Genomic DNA, 9,932 nt, shown 5'->3' with positions numbered 1-9,932 from the left:
TCCCCCACAACAAACACTCTGTGAGGTGAGTGGGGCTGAGAGACTTCAAAGAAGTGTGACTGGCCCAAGGTCACCCAGCAGCTGCATGTGGAGGAGCGGAGACACGAACCCGGTTCCCCAGATTACGAGACTACCACTCTTAACCACGACACCACACTGGCTCTCAGTGTTGCCAAGAGCAATGCATCCTATGTTTCTTCCGCTGTAGTTTCTGCCCATACTGGGTGTCACAAAGCCCTTGTCAAAGGTTCCCCCAAAGCCCAACAAGGACAAGAGTAGGGATAGTGGAGAAATATGATTCAGTTTGCATTTAAAGGAGTGCATCGCTAATTCACACTTTCTGAAACAAGTGAACAGAAACAGCTGTCCTTAGAAATTCACATTTCTTCGACTTTTGCAATGCAGTTCTCCAGACAAGTACCATGTACAAAAATTTGATATATATTAGGGCAGGCTTCCTCAACCTCAGCCCTCCAGATGTTTTTGGCCTACAACTCCCTTGATCCCTAGCTCGCAGGACCAGTGGTCAGGGATGATGGGAACTGTAGTCTCAAAACATCTGGAGGGCCAAGGTTGAGGAAGCCTGTATTAGGGTAGTGAAAATAACATTCAAATGCATTATATCAGGGAACACTGCTTGCAAAACTGTATATAAAACATGAAGTGTATATTGTTGTGATCATGGGGAAGAGAGGAGGGGAGAGTCCAATCCCTTCGAGCCCTGCATGTGAGCTCCCAGGGTCATCTGACTGGTGGATTTTGGAACCAAAAATAGGAGGCTGATGGATCCTTCATTTTATCTGGCAACACAATTCTCATGTTCCTGTTGAGCCGAGTGATCTGGAGGCACAAAAAGCTTGTTTGAAGTGGGGCCGGCATTATCCTCCTCTCCCACTCTGTTTCGCCTATTGACACAGACCCTATGATTTTCCACACAACAGATAACGGCAAGGAGAAACGGGGGGTTGCATGCCTTAACATTACCTTACAGAAGGATATGTGCCACACTAAATTCACAGGATGGAACAAAAGCCTCTGGCTTAACATTGGCAGAAACAGCAGAAGAAATGAACTGGAAGCGTGCAATGTCCTCTTGCCTCATTTGCAGCCTGAGGTGAAGCCACCCAATTCATTTCCATTAGCCACTTAATAAAACTTTGCCCAAGTCTTTCAAAGGGAAAGAGGCCACGGTCTCTGTCCTCTATACTCTCCAACTCCCCAGGCTCTGCATTTGATGATGAATATTCTTCAGGCACTGCCTCTCTGTAACAACGTGGAGAGCTGTGTGAAACTCCCTTTCAACTAAAATTTCAAACAGGCTTCGTTATAAAAAATATGTCTTTGTTGGTTCCACTGCTGCCTTCCCTTCCTAATTAGACTCTATTTGTAGCCCAATTGTTTGTGTCTTAGTGTTGGTACCTCTCTGCTCTCCCTCTAAAAAATAATTAGATTCTGATAGCCACTAATCAACAATTGGAGACAAAAACAACAGAAACCGAGGGAAACTGTCAAAAGCTTCCTCAGCTGAAGAGTACAGAAATAACATTTGGTGCACAATGCTTATGAATACATTAACATAAAATTTCCAGGGAGGGGGTGAAAGTTAGTATAAACTCTTGTTCGAAAGTGTGACACCTTTTAATTGACTATTGAAATTAAATGAATCCAAAAGAATATTGTAAAACAAGTTCTAGGGATTGTACAGGTATCAAGATATAGATCTTGATCATGTGTAATTTCAATTCTGTCACTCACATCTTATGTAAACTCTTAAGATCTCTCCATCCTACAATTTTTGTATGTCCCTCCCCAAAAAGAAAGTATATACGTTTGCTCATACTTTCATACTTCATACCGTAAGAAGATAAGGACAGCTTGTGCTGTGTGCTGAAGGAGAATTTTACGAAAATGATGTATCGGTGGTATTTAACACCTGTAAAATTAGCAAAGATGTATAAAACTGCTTCAAATGTTTGATGGAAATGCAAGGAGAAAGAAATCACGTTCTACAACATGCGGTGGACGTGCAAGATAACAAAAGCATTCTGGGAAATGATTTACAATGAGTTAAAAAAATGTTTAAAATAATGTTTGTGAAAGAAACCACAGGCTTTTTTACTAGGTGTTTTAGGTGCAGAGATTCCGAAGGAGCAGAGGCGACTATGTACGTGACGACAGCAGCGCGGATGCAACTGGCCCAGAGATGGAAAGAAGACAAGGTCCCGACTAGTGACGAATGGCTGATGAAGATGATGGACTAAGCCAAAATGGTGAAATTGACTGGGAAAATCAGAAACTAGGAAGAGAAGAATTTTAAGAAGGAGAAAACTGTAAACAACTAAAAACTTTGGCAGGGCTGAGTAATGCTTGTAATGTACAAAAAACTATGGGGGAAAATGGATTGTTTTTCTTAAAAGACTAGAGAAAATAAGGGAAGCAGTTGGGGGAAAAGATTGATAATGGTAACCATGGAAGGGCACAGGGAAGTCGAAGGATTCAGGGAATTCTGAATGATGATGTGGAGGTTTAATGTTTGAACTTAAATTTGTTATGTAAAACGCAATAATTTATTATTATTTTATTATTATTTTTTTGAAGAAGAAGACGACCAGGAGAGCTCTGCTGAATTGGGTGAAGTGCCTATTTGGTCCAGCATCCTGTTCTCATAGTAGCCATCAAGATGTTCATGGGAAAGCCCGCAAGCAGAATCTGAGTAGAACAGCAATCTTCCCACCAGTGATTTGCATTAACTGAATTCAGCTGATACGAGCATCTTTATGAAATCAGTTGAGTGACTGGTGGAGAATGCGGCCAGCAGGTCACATCCATTTCTCACCCCATCATAAAGCTAGTATTTCTTGGATACTTTATTTTACTGGGTAGTCGTGATTGCTGTAATGATCTCTGTCCTAAAAAAAATGGAGGTATTGTTCTGCATCCAGACTCTGCCTTGCTTAGAGTAGACCTGGGTCTGAAATTATTCATGACTTAAGAAGGGATCCAACCCATTGCTTACGGTATTTACAGTATGAATCATAATTCTTAGCAATGACCAGTGGCTAAACTGAGCAAATGCACAATGAGAGAAAGAGAATTCTGAATAATATTGCCATTTGGTGATGGAGATTGAATTTCATTTATGACAGCATAGAAGGCAGTTCAGTGTTACTGCAGTGCTTTTAAATAGGAAGCAGATAAGTGCTCCAACTGAAATATTTTAATTAATTCAAATGCACCTCACATCTTAATTTTTTATGTAGGTGACTTGCAGAAGCACTTTCCCTTACTCTAGAATTTTTACATCTGAAAGAATAATACTGTTGAAGTATTGGCTGTTCATAATGACTACAAAACTTGAACAGTTTCTTTTCTTATGGTGAGATAAGCAGACATGGTTGCCAAGTGTGATTTTAATAAAATACCTTGTCAGTGGAGAGAGCAAGGGATGATTCAGTGAATGGCAATGGTTTTGATGGGTCAGTGAGTGGTTCAGGATGAGAGGTCAGTAGGATAATATCTATATAACTACTATTCTGGTCAGAATACCACACTTATTCAACTTCATGCTAAATACAAGGCATATATCTATATATCTATATCTATATCTATATCTATATCTATATCTATATCTATATCATCTATCTATATCTATTACTTCATAGCTGGAAACACAGCTAGGGAGGAAGAATTGCGACTTGAACAAAATGAATTCATAGAAATCTAGTGTTGTTAAAGGTTGTGTGCAATTTCATTTTGGACCAGAGTTGTATTTAACAGAAAATTAGTTTACCAAGTGTTGAACTACTGTCCTCTAGATATCAAACAACTGTCCTTTAAGTATCAAAGAGTGCATTCTATTTAATTCTAAATATATCATGCAGTTTTGCTGATGGAAGTGAGACTACAAATTTAGATGTGTTCTGGGGTCGAGATCATACATCTATTAAAAGAGCAATTCTGGATGTCCAGTCAGATCAAATGCATCTAAAAGATATGAACCAGGCAGAATTTCCAGACATACTGTGCACAACGTGGGTATGGATGCTATGTGAACTGTAGTGTTATATTCTTTACAGTGGGAATATTGGGTCTGCACATGTAATAGCATCTTCAGCTTGGCAGGTATAGTTCTTCAACCACAGATAATCTTCTTGGCCTGCATCAGTGAACATGTGCGTATCTTAGGTCGCGATAGGAAACGTGAGAGTCGGAGGTTGACTGGCTGCTTCGCTTTTGTTTTGCTGAGGAATTGGTGAGGACAGAGAAGCTATAATTTATGGACTTCATTGAAGGGGTTTTAGAAGCAGGAAGCAGGAAGACCCTTTCTTGAGCTCAGGAGAGTGAAGCACATTGCATTGGATTTGGTATATACGTATGATACTGCTTGTAATACAGTCATAGGTAAAAGGTAAAGGGACTCCTGACCATTAGGTCCAGTCGTGACCGACTCTGGGGTTGCAGTGCTCATCTTGCTTTATTGGCCGAGGGAGCCAGCATGACTAAGCCGCTTCTGGAGAACCAGAGCAGTGCATGGAAAGACCATTTACCTTCCCGCCGGAGCGGTACCTATTTATCTATTTGCACTTTGATGTACTTTCGAACTGCTAGGTGGGCAGGAGCAGGGACTGAACAAAGGGAGCTCACCCCATCGCGGGGATTCAAACCGCCGACCTTCTGATCGGCAAGTCCTAGGCTCTGTGGCTTAACCCACAGCGCCACCCACGTCCCAATACAGTCATACCTCGGGTTAAATGTGATTCAGGTTGAGCGTTTTCAGGTTTTCAGGAGTGCATTACTTCTGGGTTTTGCCGCTCGCGCATGTGCAGATGCTCAAAATGATGTCACACGCATGTGCAGAAGCAGTGAATCACGACCTGCGCAAGTGCAGATGTGGGTTGCGTTCACTTCAGGATGAGAACGGGGCTCCAGAATGGATCCCCTTCACATTGAGAGGTACTACTGTAGTTGCCATCCTGCAAGAAAATAGTCATCTTCAAAGTCTTGTGTGTGTGCTTCATCACTAGGGCAGTTTGAAACTGCTGTATCACTCTGCATGACTCAGAAAAATAGCCAACATTCCAGAGCCCTGGCCTTGGTTCAGATAAAGAGGTAATCCCATCCAAGGGGAAACTTGCTCTTGGAATCCCTTGGGAAAGAAAACAGCAACAGAGAGTATAGAAAGAATTCAGCCCCTCACCCTAATGTTTATTGCATTCCCATCACTAAAGCTGCTTTTTTGATCGGCTGGGTGGAGGAATGCTAAGTTTTTGCCCCATGCATTTATGGATAATGCTCAGTTCATGCCTTTGCCATTTTTACATCTCCTATGAGCATAATTCCTGAAGCTGCTTTTCCAAGGTGTTTTCCTGACTCTTTAAAGAAATGCTTCTTGCCAAGTATCCAGAAACTATTACATAAAAAAGAGAGCTAAGTAAAGTGCCAGGAGAACAGTTGCTAATTTGAAAAGGTAGATAGTAAATTAATGTGATGCTGTCTTCAAAAGTAGCTGACAGATGGCTGGCAACACTACGCAGCTCCAGGGGTCTGCAGCCTCAGGCAATCGCTCCATCATCTGTTGTTTTAACAACCAGTTGTTATCAATGGTGGCCCTTAAAATACAAATTACATTGATTTTGGACAGAATCAGCAAGACTGCAAAAGAAAAAAGAAAAAAGGCCACATTGCTCTTCTTGCCATTATTACCTGATATGTACAGTGGTACCTCGGGTTAAGAATTTAATTCGTTCTGGAGGTCCGGTCTTAACCTGAAACTGTTCTTAACCTGAGGTAGCACTTTAGCTAATGGGGCCTCCTGCTGCTGTCACGCTGCCACCACACAATTCTGTTTCCTGAAGCAAAGTTCTTAACCCGAGGTATTATTTCTGGGTTAGCGGAGCCTGTAACCTGAAGCGTCTGTAACCTGAAGTGTCTGTAACCCGAGGTACTACTGTAGTCACAGGTCACCCAGTTTAAGTGCTGCCATTTATCGTCTCCCATATGCTCTTTCAACCCAGCTCCTGGCCTACAGAGAGGAAGGCATATGGGGAATACTCAGCCAGCAGTATCCTGAATTGCCTTCCAGTAGACCCCCAGACAGGGAGGGACACCCAGTGCTGAAGAACAAGTACAGCCTCAAAAAGGACACCAATATGACAGTTTACAAATCAACAGAAGCTGAAGCAAGCCAACCTGGCTGAATTGTCTGCATTATAAGGCCAAGCCAAGGCCCCAAAGATGACTTGTGGGATTTCCTCATGGAGCATGCAAACTTCGTGACAGTCACTTTAAGGCCATCACAGAAGATAACCTGGGAAGAACACAGTGAGGAGCTATCTGGGAGACAAACCAGAGCTTAGGGGTTGGCTTGGGGCCTGGAATAGTGGCTGGCCTTTCTGTGTTGGTCTAGAACAGGGGGAAGCAACCTAAGGCCCGGGGGCTGGATGCGGCCCAATCCGGCCCACAGACGGTCTGGGAATCAGTGTGTTTTTACATGAGTAGAATGTGTCCTTTTATTTAAAGTGCATCTCTGGGTTATTTGTGGGGCATAGGAATTCATTCTTCCCCCCAAAAAAATATAGTCCAGCCCCCCACAAGGTCTGAGGGACAGTGGACCGGCTCTCGGCTGAAAAAGGTTGCTGACTCCTGGTCTAGAATGAACCCCACAGAGGAAGTTAGTGCATCCTAGTCACTGAGCAGCCATCCTCTCCCTCTCTCCCTCTGTCTTATTGCCTGTCCCCCAATTTCTCATGAGTGAGCGACTGAGCTTATCTCATTGCTTCCAAGGTGGTCAATAATTTTATGCATATTTTCCCCCTTTACATTTAAGATTTCCCCAGTGCTCTGAAGCCTCCCTAGGTCTGAGAAAATTCCATGGGAGAAGAGACTGTTCATGTATGCGACAACTGCGGCTAGAATATTGCTAGTACAAAGATGGAAAAACAAGGAATTACCAACAAAAGAACATTGGCAAGAAAAACTGATGGAATATGCCAAAATGACAAAACTAACTGAAAGACTAAGAGACAAGGACAATAGGACTGGGAACCATTTATGTGGTATTTACAGAAGCAATGTAAAGAAATGGACTCACTAGCAGGGTTTGATTAAACACTTACAATATATAAAGTAAATTAAGGTATAATCAAGAAAATATGAGAATGATAAAGGAATAACAATATTGGATATTAAGAATGTAATATGAAGAGATAATATAGGTAACAATCAGGGAAAGTCAACATTTCAATAACCAGAAGAGGAAGTTGAGGGAAGTCTGGGGCGGGGGGAATTTTGGGGAAATGCTCTTTATTTTTAATGTTATATGTTATGTTTTCATTATTATAAAACAATTGTAAAACCTAATAAAAATATTCCAAAAAAGAAAGAAAAGAAATAAAGTTCCATGGGATGAGTTACATCATGGTGCCTTCCTTTGAACTTGAACCAAGGTGTGGAAAGTCAGAGAGGCTGTCTACGAAGCACCAGAGATTGACAAGCCCACAGATTTTGTTGACAAGGGAAGCCCTTCCTTTTATCATGTTTTATTTTTAATCCACATTGATTTCTCTAAAAGTAAAAAGCCTTCACTTTTTAAAAACAAAAAAACAAAACCCTGACAATGAAAGCTTCTATGTGAATGGTAGACAGCCTCCTCAGTTTCCTGTGCTTATAAGAAAGTTCACCAGAAGATTTTCAGAAAGTATGTATACCTGGGCAGGCTGCAGAATGCAGGCCATTGGAGAAATGATTTGCTGAATAAAATAAAAGATACTAAAAACCCCCCACCCAAATCATATCTCTGTTATTTCATAATTAAGCACAACAACACTGCAACCCGCCTATATGAATTCTACTGAAATTTCCCCAACCCCTTTGACAATTTTTGAAAGCATTTTTCCTCATTAATTGGTGGAGAATAGTCTCTCTCTCTCTCTCTCTCTCTCTCTCTCTCTCTCTCTCTCACACACACACACACACACACACACACACACACACCATTCCAGCACTGAAAGCCAGCAGTTATCCTTATGTCTATGGGCCAACTGTGTGCAACTTGATAGAAAAGCAGAAAGATGGGATAAGAGCAAAAACAAATCCTTCTCCATCTCTGCAAGGCAAAAATGTATGTCAGTATTGCGGCAGAAAAGCACCTGACCTCCTGCAGCTCTTGTATGACACTCTGACCTGACATTAGTGGGATGGATATCTGTCAAGAACAAAAAAAAAAGGAAGAAGCTCACTTTGTGCTGCCCAGTTGTATTTCTGTAGCTGGGGGAAATGATGTGTGAATTAAGAGAGTGGGTTTGGAACAAAGCAAATTGACATCCCCTGTTCACTTAAGGGTGGAGAAAAGGCATTACAGTTCTTTATCGTTTCAGGTTCACAGACATATGCAGCAAAGGCCCCCATTTTAGGAAGGTAGTTATTAGCTTCTGAAATGGACCTCTTCAGCAACACCCTTTTCCTTCTTTGTGTCCTATAAGAAGAATTCCATATGAAGGCTGAGCAACTCCAGAACTGAATTTCTGTAAAGGTCTTTGTATTGGCATCCTGTACCTTGATTTTCCAGGTGGAATTTATACTAATGCTGCAAAAGGCACAATTTTTCACTCTGAGTGCAAGACTGCATGTTTGCTGATATCATCCCAGTTAGGCAGTGTCACGAGCAGGTCACGCGTACAAAGACCCTAGGCACAAAAAGCAATTAAAAATAAAATTGTCTTTACAGATATCAGAGTTTACAAGGTATTAAAAGGGGGGGAAAGGAACACAAAACTGTCGAAAGGGGTGGTGATAGGAATAAAAAAGAATTTATAGGGGTGTTCAGTGAGTGTTAGTTTTACAGGGTCCCTTAAGCATACGTTGTCCTAAGCCCCACTTTCGATTCAAGCACCACAATTTAAGGAGAATATTGACAAGCTGGAAACTACACAGAAGAGGGCAACCAAGATGATTAAGGGTCTGGAAACCAAGCCTTATCAGGAACAGTTGAGGGAGTTGGGTGTGTTTAGCCTGGAAGAGAAGAGACTGAGAGGAGATATGATAGTCATCTTCAAATGTCATATGACCTGTCATATGACAGGTGGAGCAAGCTTGCTCTCTCCAGCTCTGGAGCGTAGGACTCAAACCAGTGGCTTCAACTTGTAAGAAATGAGTTTCCAGGGCAAGAGTACTGTTAGCCCAGAAATGGAAACAAGAAGAAATACAGACGAAATAAGAATGGCAGATAAAATTAATGGACTACACAGAATTGGATAAAATGACAGGAAGGATTCGAAACCTGCAGGACCAGAGATTTACAGAAGATTGGAAGAAATATACGAATTATTTGAAGAGCAACTGTAATCAACAAATTACGCTAGTAGGACTACAAGAAGTTTTGTAAGGAGAAATGTATGAAATATTGCAATGAAGTGAAAGATGTTATGAGACTTAAATATAATAGTGAAAGTAAGAAATGTAAATTAAGTGAAAAGATTGGAAAATTTTCAGATGCTTGATGGAAGTCATAAAAAATTGTATAAGATATAAAAAGTATGTTTAATTAGTCTTGAAAATGATATGTTAAAAAACTAATAAAAATATTTAAAAGAAAAGAAAAGAGTTTCCAACTAAACATAAGGAAGAACTTTTGGACAGCAAGAGCTGCTCAACAGTGGAACAGACTCCCTCAGGAACTTGTGGACTTGCCTTCCTTTCAGGCTTTTAAGCGGAGGTTGGACAGCCAACTGGCATGGATGATTTAGCTGAGATTCCTGAATTGCAGGAGTTGGACTACATGATACTCTGTGTCCCTTCCAGCTCTATAATTCTATGATTCTGTGATTCAGAGAAGGAGAAGGATACTGGATCAGCTGGGCCCTTTGATCACCCATTTGTGATTCTTTTTTTCTCTTTTCAGCTTCAGTTCCCCTGGGCAGCACTACAGCAGTGGG

The sequence above is a fragment of the Podarcis muralis genome, chromosome 13 (assembly GCF_964188315.1).
Source record: "Podarcis muralis chromosome 13, rPodMur119.hap1.1, whole genome shotgun sequence".
NCBI classification, from domain to species: Eukaryota; Metazoa; Chordata; class Lepidosauria; order Squamata; family Lacertidae; genus Podarcis; species Podarcis muralis.
This window is presented reverse-complemented; position numbering follows the sequence as displayed.